Below are 19,746 nucleotides of genomic sequence, written 5' to 3' on the forward strand. Positions count from 1 at the left end.
AGCAAATGGCGTTTGTACGTCCAAATGACAAATAAACGGGCACCCCGTTAGAGTTCCTATTCATTTTTGAGAGCTTCAGTAAGTTTCATGTTCATCGTTCATCATTGTTAGTAGCTGCACCTCGTTCTCCGAAACTTTTGGGAAAAATATCCTGACTCAGACTTTTTCTTCGCTCAATGACACACGTATTTTCTCTTTTACCAGAACATCAGTGTCCAGCACATTCCGGTATCCAGTATATATTTAGATTGTGCTATTGACATTCCCCATGTATGTACTTGGAATGCTACTGGAGTGAAAGTCTTTGTCCGGATACAAATCCGTGTCGTTCCGGTAACGTAGAACCGACTGTCGTGGGAACGTCCAAGATATTGTAGACACTTTGCCATTTTTTAACAAATTTCGAGTTGACTGCCCACAAAGAAGACTAATTTGGGCGAGATCCATCAACCTTTCCATATGTGTCGCCATGTTAATTGCCTCAAAAGTCTCTATTTTAGTAGCTAAACTCACCTGCCGATTTCGCTCATCCAACATCACTACTGTGCCAGCGGTTTCGCTTTTGTTAGGATTTCCTATTAGATGTCAACCGGTCTTGATTAATTAAGGGGGGAAGTCCATGTAGAAGCCTCAAAATCGGCCATTTTTTAAACATATTTTTAAAGATGATAAGATAATTATATTATATCGAAGCTTTAACACAACTTTATTTAACCTTTCGAGAGTACACAAATTTTTTTTTTCATTTTTTTTCAAAATGGCGGCTCAGGATAATTTCTTGTCAGCTGCCTACGGCGCGAGGTCCCAAACTGCTCTATTTATTACTCTTAATCTATCGATCTGAAACAAAAAAATTCAATTGTCAGAATTAGGTCTATTTTATTGACATTTGTAGCCCCCAAAAAGAAATTTATCAACACGAAATATCTGAAATTTTAGGTTTATCCTTCCGATAGTAAAGTACAGAAAGGCCTCACCATACTTCAAACAAATCAATACAACACGAGCAGTTTTTAAAAATGCAGTTTCGAGATAAGCGCGATTAAAGTTTGAGTTTAGAAAAATTACCAGTTTTAGTTACTTACCGATTAATCAGCAACGCCAGGTCCATACAATAGTCCTTTCTCCTCTTCAAAAAGCTGATTTTCTTCCAATAGTTCTTGTTTGCGAGCTGTACGAGCAACTTTTGTTTCAGAAAGGCTCTTACGCTCCTGTCGGGATATTCGCGCCTCATCTTTATTATGAGCAAATACTTAAGCATAAGTGCCAACAGTCAAATTTAGAAGGTTCATTATCCTTAATACTGAACTAAAACCTTCATTAAATATCCCAGCAGCAATGTATGCTGAGATTTCAACTACTTTTAGTCCTGAATGCAGATGTTTTGGTGATAATCGCCAAACTGTCACGTTAAAACTTTCATTTGCATTGTGCCACCACCAAGGCATCGCTCAAGCAAATTATCTTTGGACAAATCTTCGTCTATTGGTAAGAGATGCTGTTTACCAAGTAATGGAGCTAAATCTTCATTTCGAGGATCTTGATTTAGAACAGTAGCCTTCTGCCACTTGGACCAGCCATCGACGCCTACTGGCAAGTTTTCATGTCGCGGTTCTTCTTTAGTAGAAAAAATGTGATAATAAGTTGCCATTGTGGCTTTTTTCATCTCGTTAACACTGTTAATATTTCTCTGAATGCTCAAACCATAGTATTTTGTTAGTTTTTTCACAACTTTATCAGTTAGTCTTCCTCTCCCTGAAAGTTTCTTTTCTTTTCTTATATTTCAAAGTCTTGAGCCCATTCTTTTGTCCACATGACCAATACATTCACTCTTCACAACAGATAGCTCATCAACGTAAGGTTCTAAATCTTGAATAGCCTTGAATGTTTTAGAATCTCCGTCGTCAATGTAGTTTTCATATTTTACTCCGAATTTTTCTTCAGAGGAAGAGAACATTTCTTTCATGGCATCGACTTCCATCTTTCCTGACGCACCTTCGTGATCCTCAAACTATTCTGTATGATTCTATTTTTCTGTATGAGTCTTACAGCCTTGACAGTAACCACTTTTGGTTTTCAAATCAATCACTTTCCCTGAATAATAATCAATGAGCGTTGCAACACCGTACTTTGATTTGAAGCCGCGTTTTTTCCAGGTGCCATTATAACGTCGTTTTCTAGAATTATTTCGTGCAATATTGCCTCGCGTACCTTTCATATAATTCGGCATTTTTATGCTTCGAAATCGACTGGACACTACGAATTCTCAGGCTAGAATAACTATATTTCTCGACAAAACTTTATTCGTAATATTACACGTGTACAGAAAAGTTATACTTCAATACTTACTATAATATTGTATATAAGAGTATTTCCAGTTACTGGGCAAAAGAAATATTTTGTCATTATAATGAAAGGGACCCCTTTATATGAAGCGCTTCGACTATCTGGCTCGCTATTTTACAGTATGCACCCCGGCATGCTCCATTATAATAGCTATAACTTCGTAAATATTCGAAATTTTTTCCCCCCTCGTCAGTACACAGTCAACATACTATATTTTTGAAAAAAACCGATTTTTTGAAAATTTTACATGGGCTTCCTACGTTAATGCTAATATACGTAAATTTTGCGTACAACACAAAAATTTAAAATAAATGTTCAACAAAAACTTATATATCTTCTGTTTTGATTTTATTTATTGAAAATACAAAGTTTTATGTTTCTTAAAGTGAATTATAAAAAAATGGATATGGACCTAGTTTATGTTTTATTTTAATAACAGTGTTTAAAAACATCCCCTTTTAATAATATTTACCTGGTCGAATATAAGCAACATTCATAGCCATTGTTCTTCCGCTACTACGATACATTGGATTGCTACTCCAAACATGACCATTCCTTCCCAAAAGTGGATTAGAACTGGATACATCTTCAATGTCATTTAGTTGTAGGTGCACAGTTGGTGCTGACTTCTGATTTTTTGCCTGAAAACCGCACGGAACATAAATTTCATTTACAAATATTTATACGCTAATAACAAGACCACGTAAAACTTACGTACAAAAATTTATACGTTAATGCTAAGACCACGTAAAATTTACGTGCACACTTTGTTTTAAAGAACGATTATAGCTAAACGCGAAGTAAGAACTGATTTATGATTCACTTGTTAATGCAACAATAAAATAAAGGAAGCACTGCCAAGAGGTCGCAGCGATAGCGCCAAAAGGTAAAGTGTAACTGACTTTTTTTTGCGACATACACGTAAAATTTACGTATATTACGATTCTAGGGTTAAGCAGCATTAACATACTTTTTCATAAGTTATTTTGGGCATCCTTTTTCCATTAGCAAAATTTGTGCTTTGAGCCGTCAAGTGATCATTATTTTTAGACATCGCAATAATTTATCATTTTTTATTTGGGGCAATGCCCAATGTGCAAGAAGACTTATATTTTTAATTAAAATATGCAATACAACCTCAAGAAATTTCTTAAAATAATCAATAAAGCCGAATAAAGATACTCGTATTAAGAAATCAGAAGCGACATAATTCTTTTTGTTTCATTTTAATATATTTGCCACAGATTAGCTGCGGATCTCACGCACTTTGCATATAATTGCGACAAATGTATTTGCAACAACGTATGTTGCTGCAACACGCTCAGCATGCATATGTATGTAATTGTTGCCAGCGATTAACTGAATCATTTCACCACTTACTTGTATTTATTCGCCTTGATTTGTTATATTTTGCGTTTTACGCGCATTCGCAATTGTCATTATTACAATTTTGTGTTTGTTTTTCTACCTCATGACTACGGATTTTGTTCCAAAAGTGTGGCTAATTAACACTTTGCCAACATTAAAGCAAAAACAATAATGGCACAGAATATTGCATTGATCCGCTCTGAGCCGTCCACACGAGCAGCGGAAGAAGCATTGCGCATTGGATTTGTGTGTGGCACATGTTGCACATTTAAAACTGTGGTCCAAAGCAGGTGCTGCCAGGCTACAAATAAAATGCGGGACAGCAGCTCAGACATATGGACGTCTGGTATAACCAAATACTATGCACAGCGCCTTCGAACAGCAGTTGATTTATGTGATATTCTCTTGCATTTTAAACAGCAATGGTAAAGCTTTAGATTTTATATTTGCTTCCAACAACTTTAAAATTACTTGCGTGCAAACTGTCACTACAATCTCAAAGCATACTTTGCATCACAAAGCATTGGTTATTAACTTTAAATTTTATAGTTTTGGCACTACAGCAGCTCTGTTCATGTGCCGGAACGTAATTATCTAAAGGCTGACTATAAGGGAATTAAGAGTTTTCTTGATGAAACCGATTGAAGATTTTTGTAGTCATCGGTGGTCCCGCTTATTCGTATGAACTTTTATGTCGAAAGCTTTCTTTTGCAGTTTCAAAACTTATTCCTTTAAACAAATCAGTAGCCAACAATAGATCATGACATGAACTTGAGAATGAGAAAAAGCAAAGCATTCATAAAGTTTAAACTCTTAAGTTGAAGAAGGTTCTCAGCAATTCTTTTTAGAACTTGCGCCGACTTTCTAGCTCGAGCTATATTATTGATAATCCACAAGTGTTAAAATAGCGGAGCTTTTCATCTATTCGAGGAGAGCCCAGAACGACATCTAGAAACCCATTTAATTAAACCACGTCTAGGTCCACTGTATTTGTAGCCAGCTTCCATGCTATAGGATCGTCTTCTTGTTTCTTTGTCTGTAAGGCGTTCCAACCGTCGTCGCTTTCGAGCACTTTACTAATTATGTTGGTCGGCGCGATGCCGCCCATCTGCTTCTTCAAAGCATCTTTTTCCGCCAGCCATCTGTCAGAACTAAAAATGTGTGTTTAGCATCATCGCTCGGCGTTTCGCAGCACACATATGCACTTGGGATTGCTTACCTGGCCTATGGATCAGGAAGTATTCGTGGTCCGAGGAGAACTGAGTTAAGAAGGGGATTCACTTCCCCGAAGTTCCTTTGGACACATTTGCCTATTGATGGAATAAGTTACGCCATCCATCTGTCCCTCGGTTCAGTGTCCTCACCGCAGCATGGTTTGGCATACCCGTTCCGCGACGCCATAGGATTAGAGGAAGCCTCTTGTAGTTGGCGAGTTTCCCATAAGATAGTAAACTACTGGTGAAATTGGTGAACTGTGGCAACGCAAGTGGGAAAGTGAAATAAAAAAGTGTGTCGAAGAAATTTATTTACTTTAAATAGTTTCTTGCTGGTAATTATTTATTTGGTGGAAATTTAAAGTGAGGTACACAGCTAAGCAAGCTACAGCCACAAATGTAACCATAACAAGCCCTTTCGATTGAACTTTAAGAACGAAAGAAACTGCTGATAATCGCTGCGGAAAAACAACACTACAAAACGGCAACTTCTATCTCCAAAGGCTCCAGCGTAAGTTTGGCGTATAACTAATCTTATCAACGAAGACTAAATCTGTTGCGCACACGCATATTTGACAAATGCAACCAACCTGACGAGGAAACGAGAGCTGGGAGAGAAGTAAATCTTTTTCCGGCATCTTGAGAACTTGGTGCGGTGGACATAACCTCTCCACGAGAAACAGCATTCACAACAGAAAAATAAAAATAAAATTAAGAATCAACAGCAATTTAGCAGCCCGGAAGTATGCAACGAACGCCACCACTAAATACTAATAGCAGGGATGTCACCCGGCGATCCAAAAGAATGCTGGTAGAAATCTCACCGGATGCAGAAAAGAGGTCGGTTGAAAATTTGGATGTAGCGGAGTTAATGCGGCTTATGAAAGATTTGCTAGAAGAAAATTTACAAAATTTAGCCACGAAAAACGATATATTAATAGTATCGGCAAATGTTGATGGCCTATCTGAAAAAGTTAAGGTTTAAACTGATGAAAACAAAGCGTTGGTTTCTGAAGTCAACTTGCTGAAAACCAAAATGGAAAGCAAAAACACTGAAATTAAACGATTGATTGATGACAGCAATAGAAAGAACTTCGTATTCAAAGGAATAGAAAAACAAGCGTTTCCGGAAAAAGCCGTAAAAGAGATCACACTGGGCGTGGAAGCAAATACAATTCGAGCCGTTAAACTTCTATATGAACGAGGCAATAAGATGGCAGTTAAGGTGGAATTTTCAACAGAAGCAGCGGTTGGAGCAATCTTTAGGAATATCAAAAAGCTGGTGGGCTCTACTATTTCCGTTGAGAACGACTTAAGCGTAGACAAGCGAGAGGAGAAACAGGTACTACTTCCACTTAAAAGAGAAATTCGTAACATGGATGCAACGCGTAAAATTCAAGTATTGGGGAACAGGAGGAAAATAGAAATAAATGGTTTAAATGGGATAAACACAAAATATTGGTGAGTGGCGAAGAGAAGGCAACAAAAGTATTGAATGGTAATAAATTTGACGATACAAACCTTAATTTTAATAATTTAGTAAACTCAAACTCAAATAACTAAGAAATTGTAAAACACAAAAATTAAATAATCAAGCGAGAATTACTTGTGAAAACAAAAACAAATGCAAAGGCATAATTAATGAAAAATATACCAAAAGAAGTGAAGAGCTCAAGACTAATCTAAATGTACTCTCTTATAACGTACATGGTTTAGAAAACAAATCATTGCAAGCTGAATTTTTTCAATATGTCAAGTCTTTTGATATTTTCATATTACTCGAAGCACACATAAGTGCAGATAAATTTGAAAAGTATAAACAAACTCAGGCGTCAAACAGGGATGCTTATGGTCGCCAATACTATTTGCTCTTTACATAAACGACTTACATGAAAGCTTAGAAGGAGGATTAAGCATAGAAGGGAAAAATATTAGACTTCTAATGTATGCGGATGATAGCATTTTGTTAGCGGATCACCCAGGCAAACTACAAGTGATGATTAATAACCTTGAAAGCTACTGTAACCTGTGGAATCTGGAAGTAAACCGCTCAAAGTCTCAAATAATGGTGTTCAGAAAAGGTGGGAAACTCAGTAAAGAGGAGAAATGGTATTATAGTAAGGAAGAAATACAGACTGTGTCTCGATATACTTACTTATGAGTGGAAATAACACCTCAGATGAATTTAAAAAACAAGTTAAAAACAGAACAGCTGCAGCAAAAAATGGTATTAATGCTTCATGGACTTGTCTTTTAAAAAAGAAAGAAATTTCAATTGAAGCTAAATGGAAACTTTCTCTTGCAGTTTGTCGTTCAATACAATCATACGCAGCACAGGTGTGGGGTTTCGGGTGGTTTGAAGAAGTTGATATATTGCAAAAGTATTTTGTAAAGCGAATTCTGAAGCTACCATCGCTTATGCCTACATACATACTTTTTTTGGAAACCGGCATGCAAGAAAATGTTTTGTGCACTTTAGAACTGTTCCTTAAGTATATGCACAGAATTTTGTTTACATAGTATACTCAGAAAATCGGCTGCCACATTATCTGTCCAAAATTGTTATAAAGAAAGAAGTCTTCTGGATTAGAGATTTAAAGAACTTGTTTAGTAAAAACGATGTCATTTGGCGAATAGATAACATATGTACAAACACAAAGCTGGATAGAAGATGCAAAATTGCTTTTAACAAACTACAACCAGCTTAGGATGAATATGTACATACAAAAAGTCTTAAGTACTTGTAGGATATATAAGGAATTAGATTGGTCAAAAGGTGTGGTTTATTTAAAAAAATATGATATAGAATCAAGCATGTGGATGATGAGGGCTAGAAGTGGCATGGTAATTTTAAATAACAACAGATTCGACACAAGAAATAAAACTTGCTCAATGTGTAATTTAGGCGAGCTAGAAAACATAGCATATTTCCTGGCGCGCTGCCCAATATTAAGAGAATACAGAAAAGCTTTTTTCGGAAAATTTACCTTAAGTGATTCACAACTGATTGAGATTCTCAATGGCGAAAATGATCATTGGGATAAACTTTTGCGTTTCATTAAATATGCATCTAGATACAAAGATTACTTAATAAAAGAGTTTAACTGGTTTTAAAAACCGTAAGCCGAATAATTGTTTTGTACGAAAAATAAATCGACAGACGGCTAATGCCATTGTCGTTAAATTATTGTAAATATTTATTTTTTTTCCTAATATTACAATAAGTAAATTTCAAATTTTGTATAGTTTACGTTTATTTGCAATAAATACTACTACTGGTGAAAATTTTACCTATTGCGTCTAAAATCATAGTCAGTGCATGGCCTGGATACCGCCATTGCGTGTCATTGCTGTTCTCCCTCTTTATAAACGACTTACCTAACCAATTAAAGTTTGTAAACTATTTAATGTTTGCGGACGATATAAAACTCCTCAAAGAGGTATTGAAACTTGACAGATAGTTAAAACTTACAGTCGAATCTCGATGCCTTTCTTAATTGGTGCTCATCAAACCATTTATTTCTGAGTCTGCTCACTATAAATTGAACAACTGCATCCTAAGACGGGAGTGGGAAATGAATTTGATACTAATTCATCAGAAGAAATTCCACTGATTTTAAAGACCCTCAAACTTTGAAATCCCTCTATGTTGCTTTGGTACGCTCTCGCATTGAGTACTGTTCATTAATGTGGAACCCATACTATGAGGTTTATTCGAGGAAAATCGAAAAATATTTCATTGAGTGAATTAATGTCTGTAACATCTTTTCTGTAGAGTGAAGTAAATAAATAAATCTAAGACCCAGGTGTTGTATAGTTTTATGAGATGCTTTAGCACGTCAAAAATGCATTCGGACAATTGTTTGAATTATGTCTCCGGTCGACGCTTCTGAAGTTCTAAGTACTGGGCGGCTCTTTCAGTAAAACTTTAAAAATTTCTACTCATGGAACTTTGAAACGTAATCACCAGCATCATCATCAAGTAGCTGCAACAACTCAGGGTAAGCTTTAGCTTCATCCACAATCCTCTTCCATATTGCACGATTCGTAGTAATTGCCTCCAGCTCCTAACTCATAGCTCGTTTTTAGTTCGGCTATGACTTGTTTAAGCCAGGTTAACCTCGGACGTCCTCAGGCCCGGGTCAATAGGGAATTTGTTGCTAAACAAGGTTTATTCCATGCGCGTCTTTAACGACATATTCTCCTCGGCATAAGTTCAGCAATTCGTTTTGCAGCGTATGGGGGCAAACACTCTTCGGAGCCCTTTTTGCTCGAACACTCTTAAGCTTCTTTCGTCTTTGCTTGTCACTGTCCAAGCACTTGCAGCCGTAAGACGGCACCGTCAATACTATTGGCTGGTAAAGACGGACGATGCCACCTAATTTTTAGAATGAATAGCCCATTCCAAACAAAAAAAGATCGATATTTTGAGTATTCTTGAAGGGACACAAAGCTTCGCATAACCGCTCAACTTGAGACATTATCCAAATTTGCAATGATCCCGCACCATTTGTTATTTCGTGAATTTCCTAAATTATACAATTCACTGAACAGGTGGCAACGTCGACTGTCGTTGCATTTGTTACCAAATGATTCAAGATCTGGCGCTCAAATCAGTTTCTGTTTACCGCTCCATATGTTATTGTCGAATTTTTCATAGATATAAACTATATTGCGTTGCCATATGGCTGATTCAGCCGCTTTTCAGCATGGCGCATGCGCGCACATTGAGGTCAATCGAACAGCCAATGCAGCACAAGCCAACAACTAATCGAACCATCGACGTGTTGGTAAGCAGATTTCGCGGTTGCAACGCGGCCAGCGGTTTCGGAAACATTGAGTCATCAGTAGCAAGCGCCGCTACATCATACCACAATCGGCACATGCAACATGATACCAACCGTCAATTATTTCCCCCAACCCCCAATTTTTTATTTCCATATGTATTTCGTTTTCTTCGTTGTGGCAACAAGTGAACAAGATCTAGAATATATTTGTATGTATATATATAAGTATAATCGTTATAACTGCTTCCTACTACGTAATATTTTTGTTTCTGTTTTTGCCAGCGAATTGTTGTTATTAGTATTCACTTGTTGTAGGTACGTAATTGCGCTTAAAGTAACGCAGCCAAATTTATTGGTAATTTGCACTGACACATCAATCAAACGGCGGTGGTTTACTAAAATTTTGACAAACAAAAAATGTTCTTGAGGTGTATGGTTTTTCTGTGGCTTTAATTCTTTTGGTAATTTTAAACGCATATTTGCATAGCCATATTTCCTTTTTCTCTTTAAACGAGTTTTTATGCGGAACGGAGGCCTCAATTTTTACAACAAAAGCTTCTCAATTGGTGTTGATTTTTATGTCAGTCTGACAGTGCGCACAAATTTGCATATCTAACCGCCCTGCAGGAAAATCTGAACTGATGCCATCCTAATTAATTTGAAACCAAATCTGGTTCACATTCGTTTCGACTTTCTTTTTGTGAACAAATAACAAATATTTATTTATTTTTTTAATCAACAAACAAGAAGCTTACAGACTATTACATCGATAGATACAAACAAAGACCTTATGACAAGAGTCTTATAAGTAACTTCTTAAAAGTAAACTTAGAGTAAAAAAAGACTAAGGAGAAAGTATTAAATAGAGGTAACGTCCTTCTAAAAGGAGCATTCATTCCATAAACAGTTTTAGCAATACCCACAAGAAATAATTCATTACAATGGAAAATGAGAGATAGAACATTAAACTGAGGACTTTAGATTTATTAAAAAACAACGGGAGCAATAGCACGGAATGGGATCAAAAGGCCCTCTGAAGAGACTCTAATCTATTAGTGCAGACTGTATGAAACGGTCTCCAAACGAATACCACGTAGTCTAACCTGAACGAACTAAGGGCGAGTGCAGCAGCTTGAGAGTATAAGGATCAGAAAACGAAGAACTATTTCGACGAATAAATGCGATTGAGAAAGAATAAAGTTTATGCGCGTAGTGAAATTGAGCTTGGAGTCAAAATACACACCCAGGTATTTTAATTCTCTAATTGTCTTTAGTGGCGAGTTTGAGATCTAGGAAGCTGTTGGAACAATATTAAAAACTTTCGCATGCGAAGTATAGTGACAATTATTAATGTTAAGGAACAAACTATTACGCACACATCAACTATATAAATTATTCAACTCACACTGGAGAGTGGATTTATAATACATTTTTAGATCATCCGGGCATGGAAGAAAATTACACAATGAAAAATAGGAGGAAATATCGTTAATGAAGGGGATAAATAGTAGTGTCTCCTAGACTACCTTGAGGGACAACAGACGAAGCAACACAGAAATTGAGAGTGAAAGCAGAAACCCTAAAGTTTAGCTGTTAATATTGGGTGAGAGACCCTATCAGAAGTCTTGGAAAAATCTATAGATTGCATCCACCGGGAAACCTGTTTCCCAAACAGTCCTCCGTAAAGACTGCTAAATTCGTTAACGTAGATCCGGAACAAACCCATAGTTGATTGGGACATAACAAATGTTTAACGGCAAAGTATATCCTGTCTTTGGCTATATACGCGTACTTAAATAATTTAGAAACTGTAGATAGATTGGAAATCGGCCAATAATTTTCAATATTATTCTTAATGCCGCCTTTAAGGATGGGCATAAGAAAAGTTAATTTCCAGTCAACAATGAAACTCCAGCAGAAAATGGCGTGGTGAAAATGTGCTTTAAAGGCGTAATCAAAGCAGGACAACTTTTAATTAGAATAACCGATAGGCCATCAACATCTGTATTAGTGGATGGCTTAAGCTCCTCGTCAGTCAAATTTAATTTCCCAAAGTTGATGGAACTATCTAAATTAAACAGAATATATCAAAGTCAAACTCAGTATTGCCTGAAATAAAATTCGAAAAAAAAATGTTGCGAAAAGATTGACAGCTTCAGAAATGGAATTAGCTGATACCCCGTTAAGATGAACGGACGCAAATTAAAAGAGATTAAGAGATTGTCTGCCATCTTTTTCTGATTTTTCTTTTTTCTTCTGTGTTGATCAATTTCTCTCTCAGTTAATAAAATTTGTTTTTAGAATTTTATACAAAACTCGCCCCAACTAAAACTAGAAGCTAAGGGTAAGATGACTGTAACTCCTTGAAGTGCATACCTTGGTAAACAAAAAAAGTTAGTACAGGGATATAATAATTAAATTCTGCTCGAAAATAAATATAACTCTTCGAAATGTCTAACTTCAATCTGTACTAGACCCCATTTACGTCTATATATACGCAATTTTTTCGTTATATACCCGACAAGAGCTAAACTTCGTCCGTGCAATGACTTTCAAACTGCTTACACATTTTTTTACACATTCTTAATCATCATTGAATGAAAGTACGAATTTATGGTGCATACACCCCACAATTCCAAGTCAAACTACCACCAAAGCCAACTTTTTTCGGTAGTTCAAGTTTTTCCTACAGGGAGTACTTGCATACACTCCATATGTATTCACAATTATTATTTGCATTATAAGCAGCGCAATGAATAGCGATTCTAAACTGTTGTAACCAAATGAATATAAGCAATGAAGGCGACACTTGCGCATGCGCAATCGGATTTTGCATAAACGAACCAACAGCATAGATAAACAGTAAGAAATTAAGCAGTTGTTATTGAGCTTTTATTCCTACTTATACCTGCATATTTATTAATTTCTTACTTTATATTATTTTATTTAAATATTTTTTTGTTTTTTGTATTTACTGAACACATCAAAGCTGACCATCTTTGACGGACAGGAAGTACACATTTCAGTTTTTACCTCAGAACTATTCCGAACGATTGCTACAAATGCACTGGACCAAAAATAGAAAAAATCAATATTAGGAAAGCTGTTTTAACAAGTTGAGTGCCACAGTTAACTTATATTAAATAATAATATTGGCGGTCACAGTTTTTTGTTGCTTCATTAACGAATTGTAAAAAAAATCTTAATTGCATTAGAATGTAGGATTCTTGTAATATATTTTTAGTTCTGAGGAGTTATTTTAATTTCATAGAGAAGACTAAACTAAGAAATTTTACAACTAATTTCAACAATGGCACCTGCGCCATGTAAACTTCACATACATGGCCGCACTCGACGTGTTAAAAAACTTGCTTAACTAGCAATGGCACTTAATTCGGCTTTCAGGACGCCTCGGTGTTTATTGTGACATAAACATAAACATAACTTTATTCAGTTTTTATTGATTGATCCGATTCACCGTGGTTGACCTCGCTTGAAGTGTGCATGGACAGACTCGATGAATACGATCATTGATTTCATTTTTCCAGAATTTTGCTTCCTTTATAGTTCAAGTCCCCTTGGAAATATCCATGCATACAACCTTGATCAAAAATTTCCCAGAATATATTCAGAGTATTCAAAAAACAAGTAATATTATTATCGCCTTCAAAGTACTCCCTACTCTCCATCAACTGTAACGCACTTATGCCAGCGTTTGCTCTCGAAACTTTTCTGGAACTCTATTTTGGGTATAGCCATCAGAGCAGTCTTCGATTTTTCTATTACTTTCTTCCAGGTTTTTTATGTCGATCAAACAGGCATATCGGATGAATTCGATGGCTGTTGGGTGATATTCGTTTCGTTCTTGGTCAAAAACTCCCAGATAATGATGGCAATGTGCGACGGTGCGTTATCATGGGACAAAAACAAAAATTGCTTTCCCACAAATCCCTTTAATAGTCTTTATTAACTGACAAAAATTCGTTAGGTACAATAACGTTGTAATCCGTGAAAACCGTTAGCATCGCATTCTTTTTTCGATGAAAACGACGTGGTTTCATTGGTATTGGTTCATTCGGAGTTCTCCACTCACTCGGTTGATGCCTGGATTGTGTGTCGTAATGATGCATTTGATGAAGGTTGGGTCGGATTCAGCCTTAGAAATCATGTCTTTGGCGCTTACTATAATGTCCTGAATGGATTTGAAAAGCGTCATTCTGTGTAGAATCTATTGAAAAAGATATGCACCAATTTTTAGGTCGATCCGTTGAAAAATTTGAGCTATCATCTGAACCATTTCGAAAAATGTGCCTTTGAGAAAAATGCAAAATAAGATAAAAAAGTCCTCGAAACATCAAAAATTCTCAAACTATTTAGATATTGCTCGAAAAATGTACTCGAGCTCCAGATACCTGAGTATGGAACAGTGCGAGTAGCGCTCGAAACTCGTTTATTATCGAGCTTTTGAAAACTTTGAGCAGTTAAACCAAAATAGTCAATTTCATTTGTCTTTAGTTTTCCAACGATGTGAACACTTAAAGAAAGTGATGAGAAAAATTATTGCTCCATTTGTGGAACAACATCAAGACACGCACCACAAATATGAAGATCAGCTCGGCTAAATACCCAAAAAGGGTGTACGCGCCAATTATATATGTATATATATTGCTCAATATACTCGAGCTCACGCTCCAACATTTTAGCGCACAGGTGTGCGGTTGCTGGTTGCTCATTCACCCGAACAGTTCGAAAATTTGCAAACAAAATCGCGGGCTCTATTATGTAAAGGGTTTTCCAATAACAGGTGTTATTTAAATATATAAAAGGCTATCGAGAGATGATTAACGGTCGAAATTGGATAGTATTGATCTGGACAATGTTTATTTTCAACAAGACGGCGCTACGTGCCACACAAACAACGAAACCATTGATATTTTACGGGAAAAGTTTCCGGACCGTATTATCTCTCGAAGAGCTGATCACAATTGGCCACCGAGATCTTGTGATTTAACACCGTGTGACTTTTTTCTTTGAGGCCACGTACGCCAACAGCCTAGGGTCGATTCAAGATCTCAAAGATGGAATTCGTGAGGCTATCGAGGGCATAGGGCATCCACTTTGCAATTCTGTTATGGAAAATTTCTTGAAAAGGATATTTTCCTGTAAGCGTGGTCGTGGTGGTCATTTGCCTGGTGTTATTTTCTACTATTAATGGCATATCTTCCTCTTTATAATGAAATAAACATCCCTTTACCTTAAAAATTTCTTAACAAGAAAAGCTTGAAAAAATCAAGGCGATCTTACCTTTTAAAATATTTTCAATTTGAAAATATTAAAAAATAGCGATACAAAGTCGGTCGTTTTGATCAGTTGCGATATAATGCACTTTTTTCCCAATTATCTTCTACTATTTTAAGAATGCATTTCCTGTTACTTGTCAGATAGTAGTTGGATGTTGTTTCTAATTATAATATACAGTGAAGTGTAAAACTGTAGCCTTTGCCTTTACTCACATATTTATCTGCTATTAGCTATCTTGTTGCTATATTGACACCAAACGTGTTTAAAAAAGTAGAACGTGCGTACGACTACAATTCATTATCACCATCAGGTAGCTGCCTCTTGCTATGCAAGCACTCTCCTTTCAAACGAACGAAAAATTCAAATCAAGACATCTTACTGGGCACCTCAATAACCTAAACAGGATTGAACATGCAGCATGCATGACCCAGACGAATGACCACACGGAACCCGTACACAATTTTACTAAGAGATACAACGTTAGATTTCCGTCTAGGGAAGAGTGGAAGACTAGCCCAACATGATTACATGACAAAAATTGTATGGAAATTAATTAAAAACGCTCCAGGGGGTAGGAGAAGGAATAACGGGGCCAAGATCATTAAATCTTTAGAACTAAGTACAGATACTACAATTTTGCATGCGGAGCTTTTTACCCTAATGGAAACAGTGGAAGTTGTGTCCAAAAGAGGGTTTGAAAAAAGTAAAAATTAAAATACTTTCGGACAGTTTTAGTCAGCTTTATGTTCAATTCAAACGTCCGTATACACTGTAACAATGCAGTAAACAAACTGGCGACTCTCATTGAGGTTTCCCTGATTCGGGTAAAAGAGAAGGCGGAGTTTTACGCCAAAAAAAGGGGCAAAAGGATAATCTATTGGACCAACTCCATTTGTCGGCTTTAACAAAAACTACCTAAAACAGGAAACCAAAAAATGGGCACAAATAAAAACCAAGGAATACTGGAATGGCACAAACGGCCTTAATCACACGCCAAAAGTTCCCGAACTTTAACACCAACAGAGCAAAATCTACTGTAACCGTAGACAAGAAGGGCCACAGACTACACTGTGGGGCACTTTGCCATTTCAATACAATAGTTTATTCAGGCTTTGCTGTAATGAAGAGCAACCAACTGTGAAGCATTAGGTTACAGAGGACACAGAATCCTGGGCTCGTACCTACTAGAGAATGAAGACTTACAAATGCTCTCTCCTAAGGTGCTGGCTCAATTGCTTGCAATACTAAATAAATAAAATTAAGCACTTAGGGGCGCACAATAGATCAATCTGGCCGCAGTCCATAAAGGCCTTAGCCTAACCCGTACAACCATTACCATCATCGCGCTGCGTTATAGTTCGAGGTAAGCTGTAGGTTCATTCAAAATTTTCCTCCAATTGCTTACGTGCATCTTTTTCAGGTCAATGATGACTTCGTCTAGCCAGTGCGCGTTTAGGTGACCTCGTGCTTTCGAAACCAGCGGATTAAAAGTGGTAAAGGTTTTTAGCGGGTGACCATTGGTCATGCGTTCAATATGATCCAACAAACGTATGCTTTGTAATTTAATGTCATCTTCTCCTTTGCATAAGGATAACAATTCGTCGTTGTATCGTATTATATATGTGTCATCACTTTCCCGGGGTGGTATGCGTCTTGATGTTGATCCACAAATGGAGGGGCCTACAGTTTGAAGCCGACTCCGAACGGCAGGTATTTTTTATGACTAGTGTCCATTATTTGCATCTATAAATAAGATCGGGGCGTATTATTGCTTGATAAATGTGCAGCGTGCACCTGCGTACGAGAACTCTTGATTCTAGATGATTTACTATATATTGGCAAAGAATGTTTTATTTAAGGTCACAAGTCGTCCTTGTTTGTGTCGTGCATTTTATAATTTTTTTACTAAAACACCGAAGTATTTGAATTGTCGAAACAATAGCTTTAAATTGTTATATTTTCCGATAGGCGTTTCCTTTCGCATCGTCAAAGCTTCAGGTACTTCATTTTACTTTCATTTATTTTCGGAAAGGTATTTTTATTGCGAGCTAGAATAGCTATGTCGTCGACGTACGCGACTGTTAGGCTTGATCTACTGAAAAGGTTCTCCGATTTGACTTCCTTTTTTATAGCAAAATGCAATAACAAGTTGAAGACCGACGTGAATAAAGTATCACTTTGCTTGACCCGGCATAAAATTTTGAAATGATCTGATACAGCAATTACATACATACAATACAATTATACAACAAAACTATTTATTCTTTACAATTTTAATAGGAAAGTCGAACATGTGATAACTTCAAATATTCTTAAGAGCAACCCAAACCTAATTTTTTATCGTTACCTATATTACATACATACATATGCACGAGTGCATGCATATGTATTCACACCCACATTTATTTAACATATTATATTTAACAAGTCGGAAATGTATTCCAAGTAGCAACTAATGCCTCGAATTTCATTAGCGGTTTAACCAGCACCAAATGCTTATCAGCACACAGCTACATGCGTATATATGTGAATGTATGATCTGGCGTTGCAGAAGCCCTTAGTTTGCAACAACTCTTTGCGCCTCGGCATCCCTTTACAATACTCATTTCGAAAATGTGCATAGCTGATATGAAGCAAACAAATGTATAAAAGCGTAATTTTTACGGCACTACAGTCGTATCAATAGCTGAAACGGAATGCTAAAATGTACTCGTAAAGAAGTATTTGTAACATTATAAAGCAAGCAGTGATTTGGCACGCGTCTGCCACCAATACGTCCGCTCCGGCCAGTACTACTCCACTCGAAGTGCGACGACTGCACATCACGTTGAAATGCAACGAGCAAGCATTGCGACAAAAGTCTACATTTTTGATTTCAATATCTGTGGCGCATGACTCAAGCGAAATTTTGTTAGATTCCGCTCGGGTGTTGGTTGTTGACAACGCGACTCCGCGACGACTAAGTCGACCTCATCTATGCCACCTCAGCGTACTTCAGCATACACCACTGCACTCCACTCTACTCCGCTTCACTTCACATCACTTGAACTCACTCCACTTCTCTGCTGCGCTCTACTCCACTTCACTTTTTTCTTTTTTTTTCTTTCCGCCCAACCTCTGCTCTGCTCTCGTGTTCCGCTGCTACTGGTGCTTCCTCTTACCATTTAGCCTCTTGCTCCACGCCCATTCATATACGAAAATGTCTGTTGCATCGCTTTTCATTAATACTTTATTTGTGTTGTTGCATTGCTACTGCATTGAGCGTCATCGAAAGCGTATTGAAGATTTAATGTATGCCAAGTTTCTACTTATACAAAAGGCTTTTGAGTTGTTGTTTAATTTTTTTCATACGAGTACTTTTGCAATGTTTATTGCCGACAGTAGTAGTACAAGTCGTGCGTAAAATTTCATGGGCCTGGTATTGAATTGAAAACACGTTTTTTGCATTTAACTCGTCGAAGTTGGCAAACAAAACGATGAACTGGCTGACGGCAGGAGATAAGCTGTTGGTGGCTGCGGTGACGGTGACGTAGACGGTGAACTGAATGTACTACCTATACAAAACCAAGCAAAAGGAAAAAAATAAATATACTAAAAAGAGCTGAAAAAAAACAACTCTTGAAAGCTACTCTCCCCGTAACTAAACCAGTCAGACTCCATCCAGCCACTGTGCCAATCGGCGGCCGCACCAACTCTACAACTTTTCGCCGCGCAGCACTTTGCTGTACAGCAATCGCCTGTAAAACGGGTTCTGACGTTCGACAAGAAAATTAAAAAAAAAAAAATACAACAAAGCTGAAAGCAAAACTGTGCACAAGAACAGCGTGGACGGGCATGAAGATATTGCATTGTTGTTATTGTTATTGGGTGAAGCAGTGAATAGCAACGGATTGGCAGCTATTGCGTTCGCCCCCTATTGCTTACAGCAGGAAAGCACAGAATAGACGCGAGTGTGGCAGTCACAAACTCAGTCTAGTTCAGCTGCGTTGTGCCACCCCCTTCCTCCCCTCCTTCCCTCTCTTTGAAACTGAATTTGGTTTGGGAGCACTTTTAATATTACATTGCCACCAAAACTTGTAGTAGCTAAACATTGTTTTTTGTTTTGTTTTTCAATTTATTATTCTTAATGTTTTATATATTTCTTCTTATATTTTGTTTCCTCTTTAATCCGAAGTCTGCTGGCAGCGTTGTTTTGTGCTCAATCCTGGTTTGCTTTTAAGCGCCTTCCCGAAATGAGGAGGTTACTCACATCGCTTGAAAAGGACGGCAAAACAATCAACCCGTTTTACCTTTAGTTAATAAAAATTAGGGGAGTCGGCAGGTTTCTAGGATGATTGATGGTAGTTGGATTAGTTTGAGATGTAGAAAGAGCTACACTCACCGGTCAACTCGAAATGATCTAAAATTAATTTACGTGGCTGCCGTATTACGCAGTGCATTTAGAGTGCGTCTAGGTACGCCGCGAGGCATGGAATGAAACATGTTTGTGGATAACACAATCTCGCTTTAGGATGGTTAGGTTAGGTTGAGTAGTGCTGCCTGTTCTGTGAAAAGATCTCACTTAGACCTCTAGGGTCCATTGAGTTACCTGTGCTATGTATTTGGAGTCGAAATAGTATTTTGTGTTACTCTTAATGTACATTTGTCGAGTCTTAATTTGTTGAATGTGTAGCCCATCCTATGAATACTTTAATTATCACACAATTAATAATAAATGGGACCCTCTTACT

This window comes from Anastrepha ludens, chromosome 4 (assembly GCF_028408465.1).
Source record: "Anastrepha ludens isolate Willacy chromosome 4, idAnaLude1.1, whole genome shotgun sequence".
NCBI classification, from domain to species: domain Eukaryota; kingdom Metazoa; phylum Arthropoda; class Insecta; order Diptera; family Tephritidae; genus Anastrepha; species Anastrepha ludens.